This window comes from Pongo abelii, chromosome 2 (assembly GCF_028885655.2).
Source record: "Pongo abelii isolate AG06213 chromosome 2, NHGRI_mPonAbe1-v2.0_pri, whole genome shotgun sequence".
Classification (NCBI taxonomy): Eukaryota; Metazoa; Chordata; class Mammalia; order Primates; family Hominidae; genus Pongo; species Pongo abelii.
The window spans coordinates 186,499,877-186,515,243 of NC_085928.1; the positions used below are offsets into that span (position 1 = coordinate 186,499,877).

Below are 15,367 nucleotides of genomic sequence, written 5' to 3' on the forward strand. Positions count from 1 at the left end.
GTTGTTTCACCTCAGATGGATTTTTCCAAAAAATAAAAAATAAAATAGAATAAAAATGACCTCCTGAGCTCCTATTCGAAATATGAGCTTTAGCACTATGAGCAAAAAGTGGCTTGAGAAGCACCTTGGTCTTTGCGACTCCTAAGCATTTTCCCTTCTTGTTCTTCTGCTATTGTTATGTGTTCTTCAGTCATTGGTTCACTTGCCATCATCCCAGGAGTTACCTTCTTTTCTTAGTTTGATATGTTACAGACTTTTTTTGTTTTAATAAATTGGATACTTACAAAATGTACATGATATAACTCTTTTAAACTCTCTTTTTCTGTGTTAAATGTGTGTATGCGCAAGCCACATGTGCACACAGACACACATTGCTAGACGTGAAACTTCTTGAGACTTCTCTCATGTTTGAAAGGTGTGCAAAGCAGTCTATTGGAACTATTGATGAAATGAGGATCACTGTCCAGGCAATGAAGATGGGTGAATCAGTTGAAAATTATTCATGTGAGTAGTCAGTCCATGGAAACCAGCACTTTCTGATAGTCTGAAGGAGTAAGAATTGGTCTAATAGTGCAGTCAAGAAACAGATCTAATGAAAATTCAAAGGGATCTTGAAGAAAGTGATTTAATATACTCTTTCATCCTTCAAGTATTAGCTTATCTTTTGGCAATCTATGATAATGGAAAAACGGTGCATTTCCACACATATATTCTTGTGTTTTTTCTTAACTGAACACTTACTGAAATTGAAATAATCCATTCAGTAATGAGATATGAGTAACGAATGACACATGGTTCTTACCCTCAAGAATCTCAAAAATCTATTGGTCAGAAATGAAAGGGTCCTAAGTATAGGAAGACAATTCTTCTGAGGGAATTTTTCTTGTTTTGTTTTGTCTTGTCTTTTAGAAGTAGCCCAACTCATAAAACCATTTGTCAGTTTTCCAGAATCATGCCGATACCAAGGCCAGTGTTTCCCATCGATGATATTTTATGTTTGTGTGGAGATTTACAGTTCCTTTCCATATACAATGCCCCATTTGATCTCACAGCAGGCATGAGATAGTAGGTGAAGCATTTGAGAGACAGCAAGATAAATGAAGGAACTTCTTTGAAGTCACACAATTAGACTGTAGAAGTCAGACGTTAAACCAACTATTTCAAATTATTGCTCTAATGTTGTTTTTACTTTTTCTTGTTATGTATCAAATTCTTTGAAAATCTTTGTTTAATGTTAAATATTCTGTAGAATCAAGAATTAGATTAATGCAGAAAACAACCATGTATGCACAAACCCATTTCCGATGTGTCAGCTTTTTGCTAGTCTCAATTTTCCTAATCACTTTGAGATAAGTAGAAAGATGGGATAATATTGGACAGATAGGCAATGATAAATTGAAGGAGAAAAATCTTTAGGAAAATGTTTTACATTGGATAAAAAGCCCTATTTAGAAGAAGTTAGTAATTTGAACATAAATACTGGGAGGTGTTTAAGCTTGTGCTGAAATTATTCTCATCAGTATTGCAAGGGGGAAGAGGCTACAAAATGATTACAAGAGTAAAGTAAACTGAGAAAATTGGTGGAGCTAGTCTAAGTGAGATCAAGGATTTGCCTGACAGGAAACTGGAATACACAGGCTTCTCTCAGAGGCACCATGATTAAAGACCCCATCCCCATGTTAAATATATTCTAATAATATACTTATTGATATGGTTTGGATTTGTATCGCCACCCAAATCTCATGTTGAAGTGTAATCCCCAATGAGGGACCTGGGACTTCGTGGGAGGTGAATGGATCATGGGGGTGGTTTCTAATGGTTTAGCACCATCCCCCTAGCACTGTTCTCCTGATAGAGTTCTTGTTTAAAAGCATGTGGCACCTACTCCTACCTTTTCCTCCTAAGTTCGGCCATGTAAGACATGCCTGCTTCTCCTTCTCCTTCTGCTGTGATTGTAAGCTTTCTGAAGCCTCCTCAAAAGTCAAGCAGATAGCCAGCATCATGCTTTCTGTACAGCCTGCAGAACCATGAGCCAATTAAACATCTTTTCTTTATAAATTACCCAGTCTATGGTATTTCTTTATAGCAATGTTAGAATGAACTAATTCATTTGTAAAATAAATAGTAAATAGAGTACAGCAACACTTGCCTTGCTAGTTCCACCTTGAGGAAGGATTAAGCAGAAATTTGTGCAAAGGATAAGGATAACATCACAGAAATTGTAAGTAAAAAAGATTTCTGTGCCAGTACATTTATTGAAATGTTCGACCACTAGTCAGCTGGAGTTCCTATTGTCCCTGTCAGTTAATGTAAAGAAGTTCAGTGTTTTAGGCACCCACATTGCCCTGCCTATTTCTTCTATGTGATGGTCAATGGGAGGAACCATTGGATAGCTTGATAAGTTTATCATGGGTTGCAGATGTGTGACAGAAGCTACCTGAATGCATTTCCTTAGATCTGTTGCCCACAAACACAGTCAAAGGGTTAAGGAAGTTAGAAAGAAGAGAGTTGACAAGGATATCTCAAAAGGAGCACTACTGCTACTCTGTATAAACGTGCATGCCAGGTGCCTTTCCAGGCCACTTCTGTTTTTGTTCTTTCGTCCATACTCCATAAGGAGAACCATCACAGAGTTGTTTAAATCATCTGCAGAATCTTCTGTGACATTGATTTTACCCTTTTTGTGAGCCAGAGTTCAGCAATGAAAACCTTTGCGTGAAAGAGTCAAAAAAAATTCCAGAACTCAAAATATCTCCTGGTCAATGTCCTATATCCTTTAGCACAAAGGACCAGCTTTGCCTTTGTCTCTTACCAGATTCGTCCTTCAAATCAAAGTCATCTGTTCCGTGAACTTCTAAGAGTTGGGCCAAGGGACCTTTTAACCAAGAAACCGTTTCACCAAATGTCAGTCAGAGTGTCTGGCATCTGGCTGAAACCTAAAAGCTTGGAATGTGAAATGCTTCAGAAGGCTGTAGCCTCCTCTGGAATTTTAGAAAGTATAGAGTGCACTTAAAACGTATGTTTATTTTATGTTTCTGATTAGAAAAATATTCAATGTCCATTATAAAAAATTTAAAGTAAAAAGCAGAAAGAAAATGACAATTATTCTTGATCACAGGACACTAGTGTCGTGTTATATTTCCTTGTCTTCTATCTGTGGTTTGTTTTACAAACTTAGCATCTTATTCTATATGCTACTGTATATATGTCCTCTTCTTTATATATTTTCTATATCATTTAATAGTGTGTTAAAATGTTAAGCTATCATGAGGAAGTCTCATTATTAATCAATTCTAAATTAATGTACTTTACTTTTTCTAATCTTGAACAGAATATTTTAGATACTATATTTGTTCATATAACATTGTATGCATCTTTGATTGCTGCTTTGATTTTATTCTAGATAATTACTATGACAAAGATCAATGAATATTTTTAGAATCCCGATAGATTTTGCCATATTGACGTCTAGAAAGTTAGTGCTCTCTCACAAGCTGTGGCTAAGATTTGTCTTGCTGTACTGTGTCAACAGAAAAAAATATTTCAAAAGGATGTCTGAAAAAATTGTGATTTTGTATTTTACTAGTGAAATTAATCTTTCTCTCCTCTCTCTCTTGCTCTCGGTCTCTCACTTCATCTCTCTCTCTCCCTCTTTCTTTTTCTATCTCTTTTAAATGCCACTCCCCTACCATAGAAAAAGAATCTAAGTCCTGGGACACACCTAGCCCCATAGCCTGCCCTACCATATCCCATCTAGGACTCATCAGAGGGATGATTTCCAGAGCTCCTATTCTCATTGCCTGGTATCTCAGCACTTCTTAGGAGAGGTACATGTCGATGCTCAGTGACATTTATCAAGCTGATTACATCTAAAGTATACACAGCAGAAATTTCTCAACATTTGCTCCTTATTGTAGTTTTCAGTTGTTGCAGGTTTCCTCCTAATTTTTGTAATATTCTGTATATCTTTTCATTTGTACTACTTTTAGTATTTTTATACTTTTCATTGTACTTCCTTCCACCTGTAAACCTTCAAGTTTCTATGTTTTGATTTGAATAATTAGTACTTTCTTCTTTCTCAAATACAAACTCAGCTTCTCCTTAGGCCTCTTTCCATTAGCACCCTGTATTAGTCTGTTTTCACAGTGCTATAAAGAACTTCCCTGAGACTGGGCAATTTATAAAGGAAAGAGGTTTAATTTACTCACAGTTCCACATAGCTGGGGAAGCCTCAGGAAACTTACAGTCATGGCAGAAGGGGAAGCAGGCACCTTCTTCACAAGGTGACAGGAGAGAGAGCATGTCAGGCACTTATAAAACCATCAGATTTCAGGACAACTCACTATCACAAGAACAGCATAGGGGAGACCACCCCCATGATCCAATCATGATCCAGTCTCCCACCACGTCTCTCCCTGGACATGTGGGGATTATGGGAATCACAATTTGAGATGAGATTTGGGTAGGGACACAGAGCCAAATCACATCACACCCTTTTCTTTTTTCTGGAAGCCTCTGCTTCTCAAAGGTACCTTCTATTCCAAATATCTACTATAACCCAGTTTTATTCACAGCTGGCTGTGAATTAATCTCACTATGTGTTAGATGATGATCAGTATAGTAGTTGATAACCACTTATGCTGTTTTCTTTTGTTTAACTATTTTAAGAGAAATTAAAGAAAAATAATAGCATTCTAAGATCCAAAGGGATAAAAGTTTAATGATAGATAATGGGGAAAATGCTTTGGATTAAAGAATCCTATTTGCTGCTCTCCCAGACTTTATTTCAAGTTGTTGCCTTTTGAAAAAATTTGCCTTAAAAATGTAAATCGGAATTGCAAGTAGATCTCTGATTTTTTTTTAGGCTCTCATTTCTACATTTATTTCCCTTTTTTTTTTTTTACCAAAACGTAAAATTTTGTTTCTGCAAAATGGCTGGTATTCCATCCATTGTGATTCCTCTAGTTGTTTTCAAGTTGTTAATAAGTCCACTAACTGAACAGGGCCTATTCTTACAAACTTTGTGGTAAGCTCAAGCTCATAGCATTTTAAAACTGAAGGAATCTTAATGCTAGCTGGTGAACCTCAAAAAATTGAAGTTGGTCCAGAGAAATTAGGCAGTTTTCAAGATGATACAGATAACTGTCTTCCAAAACTCAAGCCAATGCTTTCTATTACAATTATGTCATTTACTGTGTTGTTATTGTTGAAAACTTCATGTAAACTGTATCCTAAAATAACTCTTGAAGAGCATTTCATTTTACATATATTATTATCACAGCCTCACATTAACCTTTTCCTTCATAATCAGTTCCTCCTGAAAATACATCCAGTTCGTACAAAAAGAAATAGTTCCTAGTTAAGTTACAAAGACACAGGTGCAAACTTCAGATGAGTCAAAAAGCTAGTGTGCTGCTGCTAAAATCTTGCTTTTCACAATTACATTTTATCTTAATCCTGGGGTGTGCACCTGCTTCTAAGGGATAGGCTTCCAGGAATTCAAAGGATTCTTTGTCTGAATCCTCATTTTATTCAGCTTAATGAGTTTTATGCATATGCTAATTTTCAAGCATCATACCTCAAAAAGGTGTGAGAATATATCTGGATATAGATATAGATCTCAATAAAGAGAAAAAATGAGAAAATGCAGTAAACGTTCCAATAGTTCAGTAGTGTGGTATAAAATATGATGGCACAATTGGTTCTCCAGTGAACAGAGAGAATAGAGACATGCACAACCAAGAATAACTTTCCTCTTGGGTTAAGATTTTTTCTTCATATAAATTCACAGCATTTCAGTCTTGGCAGGTTTTCTTCGGACTCAAAATGAAACATGATCATTGTCTTTTACAATAAATAAGTCTTGTCCTCTGTGACTAACCAAGGAAATGACATCTTAAGCACCAAGATCACAAATGGAGGAAACCTAAGCTGCCTAAAAGGAAAGATTTAGCAGTAATAAGCTAAAGCATGTAATCTCTGCAGACTCAATGCCCAAGCCTTCCCCTAAATAACAATGGGGCTATCTGGGTCTTCAGAATTTTTGCAGGGCAAGAGGGTATCCCAGTTCCAAGAAGGACTAAAAGATAAATTGACCTCTACTCCTCCAAGCCTGAGAGGCTGCCTGGTTCTCCTTGGTCAATGGCCTCTGCCCTTCAGAAGCAGAAATCAGGACAATCATGATCTGACTTCACCCCATCTTTCATGCAGAGACAACAGTGATGAGTCTTTTTATAGGTAACTGTCTATACACATGTCAGTTTACTTAATCTGAGGGATTCACTTGGGGGAATTAATTAAGTTAGCAAATATGCAAATCAGTAATTTGATTGTCTTTACTTGACTTAGAATGAGGCTAAGTCTAACACAGTATTTGCAAATCTTGGAACATGACATTTTTCTTTTGGCATTTATTTAACTGATTAAAGCAGGTTATTCAGAAGGTAAATTCTGAACCCAAACCAACTGAACTCTATTTTACTAAATTGCACATTTTATATTATTAAGGAATGCATCAAGAAATGCAATACATAAATTAGAATTGAGTAATTTTGGAAGATAGAGCATTTTCAGTTTACCAATAACAGACACATTTAAAGACAGGGGCAGAAAAAATTCCAAGTTTTTCTTGGTTAGGAGTTTAGCTCTTCATAGTACAAAGATCACTTACATCTATGGTCCTCAGAAGTTTACAAACTGTTTCACCTATATTACTTTCTTTGGCTCTTTCTAATATTCTGTACGTTATTTGCAAATGCATGTTTATTTAAATTCGAAATCATGAAAACTAAGGCCGGGGAGACTTTTGTGCTCTCCCGAAATAAAGATTATTGATGTTCAGTGACTTTAACTTAACAATTGTAGCTTATTGCTTCTACAGGAAATTCAAGTAAAAACAACCTATTTTATCCCATTTACAATTACTTACTGTACTATTATGTTTAAATGTCTTCTTTATTTGGTCAAAAATTCTTACTGGGAAGGGAATATGTCTTATTCATCATCATATCTTCTATGCAGCTCAGCACGGTAACTTGACACATTAAAGACTCATGAACCTATCTTGGTAAGTTGGACTGCACCTTTAATAACTATTTATGTAATTATTTAATATATATCTATTCTATTTCCCCATTACTATTTGCCAATGAGAAAATACTCCTTTCCCCATGTTAAATTCCTTTTAGAGGTAAAACAAAAAATTATAAGGCTTTTTTAAAATGCATCTCTCAGAGTTGGATATTTGAAGATAAACTTAGGTTGTCTTTTGACTAATTCCAAATCATTTTACCCCACACATAAAAATTGGGGATCCTAGTATATATTTAACTCTCTGTCTTCAGTCAAGAATGGGATGAATTATCTCTTAGAATTTAAACTTAAAAGTTTAATTTTATTTAGCTATTTATCACCAAGGTCTTGTGTTAGTCTATTTGGGTTGCTATAATATAATATCATTAACTGGGTGGCTTGAACAACAGAATTTTTTTCTCACAGTTCTAAGGGGCTGGAAAGCCCCAGAGCAGGGCACCAGCAAATCCAGTGTCTATTGAGGGCTCTCTTCCTGATTTGCAGATATCTACCACAGTGTAGCCTCAGGTGCAGAGAGCAGAGAGAGAAGGGAAGTAAGTTCTCTCATGTCTTTTTAAAAGGGCACCAATCACATTCATGAAGACTTTATCCTCATTATCTAATAACTTCCCAAAGGCCTCACCTCCTAATATCATCACATTGGGGGTTAGGATTTCTTTTTTTTTCTTTTTCTTTTTTGAGACAGAGTTTCGCTCCTGTTGCCCAGGCTGGAGTGCAATGGCTCAATCTCGGCTCACCACAACCTCCATCTCGTGGGTTCAAGTGATTCTCCTGCCTCAGCCTCCCAAGTAGCTGGGATTACAGGCATGTGCCACCACGGCCAGCTCATTTTGTATTTTTAGTAGAGACAGGGTTTCTCCATGTTGGCCAGGCTGGTCTTGAACTCCCAACCTCAGGTGATCCACCCTCCTCGGCCTCCCAAAGTGCTAGGATTACAGGCATGAGCCACTGCGCCCGGTGGCGGTTAGGATTTCAACATGTAAATTGGAAGGAATGCAAACATTCAATCCATAACAAGTCTATTACTGCTATATTTTTGACACTTAACATTCCTTGTCAGTTAAGAAACTACTTATTATTCAAGTGTTTTAATGTATTTCTCATTTGAAATTAAAATTTCTGCAATTTTAACTAAAATCCTCGAGAAAAGATAAATTTTTGTGGCTAAGAAGGCCTGATCTATAAAATATAAAAATGTACATGCTAACCCCAAATATAGCAAATGCTAAGATTTTTTCATGTGAAAAGAAAAATAATAATTTATATGATTTTATGAGGCATTCCTTATCTCGCCCCTAGACAGTGACAGAGGAAAGTGACTTTTGGCCCAGCTGGCTGAAGTGGTCATCCTGCACATGATTGCCGGGTAAGGTGACCTCGGTTATTCTGAGTTTAGTATCACGAATCCTGGGCTTCTTGCCACTAAGACTACCTCTGAAACATATTCCTGAATTTCCCTTACACACTTTGCTAACAGGAATAATAAAGAAGTAGCCATTTATGTTTATACATTTATGTTCATTTGTGGCACACATCTGGAACTACTATGTCTTTAAAGGTCCCTTCAACTTACCCTTTGCATCAAAGCCCTTTCTCAAAGCTAATCATTACAGCCAAATTTAATGGTTATATATTAAAACGTGAAAAAGCATTTTGATAAGAGTTACAGGGTTGGCAAAAAAAAATCTAATGAAACCATGGAGATACAAAAATAGCAATGTAGAAACATAAAGCTTTAAGTTATTTTAAATTTCAGAGAGCCCAGTTTAGCTCAACCAAAGCAGAAAAGAATATGAAATGATAATAAAGAAACAGAAATCACAAATCACTTTTGGGAAGTTTTTATTGTACCACTAAGAGGTATTTTTCTGTCCTTCTGAAGAATATCAATCTCTTAGCTTGAGAGTATTAAAGAAAAAAGTTATTCAGTGATACTTGTTAAAGCATCATTTAGATACTTATTAAAGACTTTTTCAAGACCATTATAATAGGTATAGGAACCACTGTAAGGGGGTCTTGCACTGGAGAAGAGAGATTGGGCTCAGTTCTGAATATGGCATTGACAAGTGGGAATTATTTATAGTCAAAGAGCAAGGTAGGGGTTATAGGATAGAAAGTTACTAACAGGAAGCATCAGGGGTAAGCAAGATTTCTGGCTGAACAACTTAACAGAATTTCTGCTGAACACAGGCTGCAGTGATCAGTCATCACCTGGGAGATGGTAGAGGGTTAGGAACCTGATAAGATATCGAGGGTGAGCAGATATCAAGACCCTTGGGGGTTCTTAGCAGGGATCACCCAAACTAGATTTACAAAGTACACACATGGGCCAAGGAGCGGGTTCAGAAGCCTGACTAAAAGTTTGGTCAAGCAAACGGGTTTGGAATGCATCCCTCGATAAAGTACCAGGGGCTCTGAAAGAGTACAATTAATAAACCCTCAGGCATAATCATAGATCCTGGTTATTTTATCTAAGCACAATTCTGCAATATTCCCAGGGGCCTACCCCTATAGTCATGCCCTAGAGCACAGATAGAATACAATGTGCCCAGCTCTCAAACTATAACTCTTTGGGAGGTGGCACTGGGTACATGTTTTATATATAGTGAGAAGTTAATCAGGAAGCTCCCTACACTACAGCACAGCAAAGGAAAGATTTGAAAAGAGCTGCCACTGTGTACAAAAAAAATTGTACAATACACTTACAAATAGACTGAGGTAAATTATTAAACAAAAATATATCATCCAAAAGATTTTTTTTTTCTTTTGGAGATGGAGTCTCACTCTGTCTCCAGGCTGGAGTGCAGTAATGCAATCTCGGCTCACTGCAAACTCCGCCTCCTGGGTTCAAGCAATTCTCCTGCCTCAGCCTCCTGAGTAGCTGGGACTACAGGCACACGCCGCCACACCCGACTAATTTTTTTTTGTATTTTTAGTAGAGATGGGGTTTCACCGTGTTGCCCAGGCTGATTTCGAACTCCTGAGCTCAGGCAATCCGCCTGCCTCGGGCTCCCAAAGTGCTAGGATTACAGGCGTGAGCCACCGCACCTGGCCTCAAAAGATTTTTTTAATTTTAGAAAACATAATCTTCAAAACAAAAGACATTCCCTGAAAGGATTTGGAGCTATAGAATACAGGTGGATAGAAGAAATAAGTTCCAATTTTCAATAGCAGAGAAAGGTGGCTATAATTAACAACAATGTATTGTATATTTCAAAATAGCTAGAAGAGAAGATTTGAAATGTTAGCAACACATAAAAATGATAAATACCCAAGGTGATAGATGCCTGGAATATTCTGCATTCTATGCATGTAACAAAATATTACATGTAACCCATAAATGTGTACAAATATTATGTATCTATGAAAAAATCAAAAAAGTAAATATCAAAGCTAACTAAATAAAAAAGAATTTAATTATATTAAGTATTTTAAATTGTATTTATTTATTTGACAATTAAAGTATTGATTAAATTAGCATTTAAACATTAATGTGGATTTAATTAGGTAATAGGATAATTTAATAACTTAATCCACTCAAAGTAAAAACATTATAGCAACAGAATGGCTTGCATAGGGGGATTGTAGTCCATAGGAAATAAAACTACCTATAGAAAAAAAAAATTAGAAACATCAAAGAATGGAAAGTCAATTAACCAACTTAGAAAAATGGCTTGATGTAAACACCGCAAATGCAGATTGAAAGAGCATTTAAAGAAACACTAAAGTTAAGTAATAAAACAGGAAGAATACAGATTATCCAACATGGATATTTTTGGTAGCACTGAATAGAAAACTCCACAAATGTTACAGAAGAGACATATTAAAATATGACATAAGAAAGTTGCACAGGAAGGAAGAAAAGAGGAGGGAGACAGGAGGATAAGAAAAGTAGTAGGAGGATTAAAAGAAAGACACAAAAATAAATTAGGCAGAACTAACTATCTCAGCCTTTGTTCTAGGTACCTGAAATATGCTAACTCAGTATGGAACACATACTTTTATTATCCCCATGATGTTCAGATGCTGAAACTGAGGCAGAGGGGATAAGTAACTTACCCCAGGTCACAAAGCAAGTGGCAGAGTCAGAATTTAAACTTAGGTAGTCTAGAGAGGAAAAGAACACAAATTCTAGGAAGTTTGAAAACAGTGAATCATTACTTTAATACTTGAGCCCCCAAAAAAAAAATTCAATTATTATTGTCATTTAAATTATACTAGTGATAAAGCTCCATTGTCTGGAGAAACTCCCTGGGTCCTTGGTCTTGCATCGAGAAAATTAGCAGCCTGGACATACATGGAGTGGTTTAAGGAACAGAAAGTTTATATTAAACTTCCCAGAAAGAAGAAAACAGCTCCCTTGTACAGAGGGAGGAGGGCTCTGAATGGAAAACCCCACATGTGGCAGAAAGCAATCGGTTCTATTGGGAGGCTGGAGGAGGCAGTGTCTGATTTGTTTGGGCCCAGGGGATTGGTTTGACCAGGTTTGTCATTCATGTAGCCTGCGGCAGGGGTGGGGGAGGGTGGGGGGTACTTGCCCTCCCACCCTAGCCTTTTAATATGCAAATGTTACCATGATGTCCTGCACATGTGGCAACAAAGAAAAAGTGGCAGGAACTGCCATATTGGGTGGACCTGGCTTCTAGCCACCGGTATTTGCATATCAATGCTTGCAGGTCTGGTTTTTCAGGCCACTTTCTGTTAGAAAAGAGATGTTTGTTGGTGGGAGCTGCTTTTTTATTAAAAGAAAAAGCCTTCCTGAGGACTCTTTTACCCTCTCTAGGTGACTAAAATAATTTCTTAGTAACTCCTGTAATATTTCCCCCACTCAGAAGATGTCACCCTAACTGCTGTTGGGGGTTTTGGACAGCGACTGTTTCTGGCTACTTCCTGATGAAAAGGGGAAGTGGGGAACAGCAGCTAGGGTTCCTCCTGGGGTCAATCTAAGAGTCCTCAGAAGAATGGCTTGTCCATGAATGGTTCTGTTTGTAGCACCACTTGGAGTTTAATTGCTTCTAGGTGAGAAGAAACAATTCTGGTTATAGTATTGAGTATAAAAGTTCCAAATATTAATACAAGACATATAAGCAAGAGGGGGCTTAATAAAGGAACTAACCAGTTTCATAAAGAAGACTGGAATTCATTAAAGAGGGATTGTAGCCACCTGGGGCTGAAGCCTGCATTTTCTCTTAGCCTGTCAATGACTTTGATTTCATCTTTAAGTACCTGTAGGTTTTCCTCTACTTGACTATAGGTGTTAATCCAGAAGGAACATGTTTCATTTAAAAGTGCACAGGTACCTCCTGTTTCAGCCATAAGGACATCTAAGGCCTGTCTATTTTGTGCTACTACTGAGGCTAAAGAGTCACAGATTGCTGTTGTGCCTCTATGGCCCCTAGAGTTGCCTTCCATCTTCATTGTATTATAACAGGAATATTAAGTACCAATCTTTCAAGGAGAGGGATGCCAGCAAACCAGAATAGACCTCTGGCTATAGAATTTCCCATCCATGGTTTTTCCAAGCTGGGATTGTCACATGCATGCCCTCCCCAGTCTCCCCTTTCAGTTAAATCTCCATATGAGGACATAGAAATGATAGATCTCTTTGTCCAGTGTATTTGAGATAGTACAGTTTCTAGAAAAGAGCCTAAGTTAGGGTTGTCCTCAGATGATGCTGCCATCTCAGTACAATTTAAAAATAATAAGTCAGAAACTACTGCTACTACAGTACAGGTTCCCTTCCAATGCCTTGGAAAGGTTAAATGTAGCCAGGAGCCACAAAGAAAATATAACCCTGTTCCTTGAAGGGATGGTTCTAAGTTGTGGCTTGTAAGAGACACCAGCAGATTTTTCTCATATCTTAGAAGTCTCCCCTCTTTACATATAACAGGGGCATCCTTGGGATAAGGATATCCATATTCAGGATAGTCATTTATGATGCCATTTGGAATTTGACATGCCAAGTGAGAAGGGTCCACCTGAAAAATGGAGTTTTGAAAAATTAGGGACATAATATTTCCTGGCCAGTATCTCAGATGATCCCTGTGGCAAGGGCTGCTGGTCCAGATGTCTCGTTTGCCCACAGATTTGTAGGCCGCTGCTATTAGCAAACATCATACAAGGGTCTCGAATTCCATGAGGGGGCATGTTTGGAAAGGCCTGTGTGTTATTCTTTACATTATAGTCAAGGTGGTTACTTAGAACATGCCATTCCCATCGGAAGGAGAGGCTAGACTCCAAAAGCTCCCCACTCCCCCACTAGGCCTTCTGATCCTTTTAGATCACCCTTATGGCACTTTCCTCCCCCCATCTTTGAACTATCAGCAATTACAAGTGTGGTATTACAACATTTAAGATCTCTCAAGTATGGTCCTTCCTTGCTGCTTTTAAAGCTGCGGGAGGCATTTGCTATTACCCAGTCAACTTTTCCCAGCCTGAAGGCATGCAGCTTATCTGTCCGGAGAGTGTTCTTCCGAGTGTTTTCCTGAGAAGAGTTAGTTACCCAGTTGAAATTGCTCCCATACCATGTCCCATTTACGCCTGATAAGTCTTTAAGGATTAAAGGTAAAACTAACAAAGGGAATCCTAAGAAGGTAAGTTCCGGGTCATTAAGAGGTTTCTTAGTGTTATTGAACTGAGCAAACGGCTTAGGACAGATCCAGCAATTAGTCTTGTCATACAAATGGGCCATGGCTGATATTGTAGGAGCTAATGGATGTGATGTGTTACTAAGTTTGATAAAAAGTTCTAGCAGACTTAGTGATAGTAAAACATTCAGATTTACTTCCTGTCAGTAACTGTTATTCCTGTTATGAGGATGGTGATTAGGTAAATGCTACAGTAATTGAGATTCTCTGTCTGATATTTCACCCAGAGGGTGCTACAGTATATAGTCCTACTGCAAATAGTAGAGTGAGTATAACAGTTCCTGCAAGGGTGGCATAGTAAGTAATTTCCATCTAAAATTGTTATTTTCCAAGATATACAATTTCTCTTTGGAGCTCTATGAAGTTATAATGTAACTCTATGGATAATTAAAAATTCCCTTGCAAATATGCATCAAAAAGAAGGTCTAATATTTGGTGACAAATCTCAAAAGGAGAGGTAGAAACAAAAAGTATTTGGTGAGGTAGGAGTGTGACTAAGATAAGTAGTTCTCACTCAGTTACTTATCTTTTAGGATTTTCAGCTTAAGATCTCTTATTTCTTCACATTGATCTTCAGGACCTTCCTCTGGGCTGTCAGGGGTTGCTCCCTCAGCTTTCCAGGCTTCAATCTGAGTGTGATGTATCCAGGAGTCGGTTCCTGTAACTTTTATTGCCAAGGGAGTTGGGAGAAAGAACAGTGTAAGGCCCTTCCCAGCTTGGGCCTACAGAAGGAAAGAGGAGAGAGCCTTTACCAGTACCAAATCTCCTGGGTTAAACAGAGGTGGTCCTATTTTCTGGGATTGAGCTTTTGCTAATTGTGCTAATTCCTGTTGGAAGTGTGCCAGAGAGGTTACATGCTTGACTAACTCAGAGGTTTCCCGATCTAATGGAAAATCACTGGTAAGGAAAGGTCATCCATACAGCATCTCAAAAGGGCTAAGACCTAATTTAGAAGGGGAATTTCTTATTCACAGTAAGGCCATGGAAAGAAGACTGACCCAAGGAAGCTGAGTTTCTTGGCATAATTTTCCGAGGTGTCTCTTGATAATATCATTAGTTTTCTCCACCTTTCCTGAGGACTGGGGTCTCTAAGCACAATGGAGATGATATTCTGTGCCTAGTGCTTTTGAGACCCCTTGTGTGACAGCTGCCTTAAATGAGGGCCATTGTCACTTTGAAAGGACTTACGTAGACCAAAGCAGGGAGCTATTTCATTAACTAACACTTTTATTACATCAGAAGCTTTTTCTGTGTGGCATGGAAATGCTTCTATCCAGCTAGTGAGGGTATCTACCCATACCAGGAGGTATTGAATGCCCTTCATCTTTGGCATGTGGGTGAAATCTATCTGCCAGTCCTCCCCTGGATAACTCTCTATTCTTTGGGTTTGAGGAGGAAGGAGTCGCCTGTTCAGGGGAATATTTTTTTAAGACAGACTTCAGCATTAAAAATTTGCTTGACTGTTTTTAGTAAGTTCGATCCTGAAAACAATCTCTGATCACATTGGTAAGTTTTATCCTTTCCGAGTTGAAAAGCTTGGTGAGGGATCTTAAGAACTTTCCATTGGCTGAGACTGGCAAGTGGAGTTTACCATCCTCTGACTGTAGCCATCCTGTGAGCTGAAAAGT

The 15,367-nt window shown here is 37.8% G+C and overlaps 1 long non-coding RNA gene across 6 annotated transcripts in view; it reads left to right on the top strand.

Annotated features, from left to right (window-relative positions):
* LOC134761060 (uncharacterized) overlaps window positions 1–15,367 on the top strand; it is a 207,445-nt gene that overhangs the window by 132,460 nt on the left and 59,618 nt on the right. For 3 of the 6 annotated variants that reach the window (XR_010139309.1, XR_010139311.1, XR_010139308.1), the window contains one exon: window positions 8,392–8,458. The exons of the other annotated variants lie outside the window; for them this stretch is intronic. This is a non-coding gene — a long non-coding RNA (uncharacterized LOC134761060). The remainder of the gene's footprint in view (window positions 1–8,391; window positions 8,459–15,367) is intronic. 6 annotated transcript variants of the gene reach the window in all.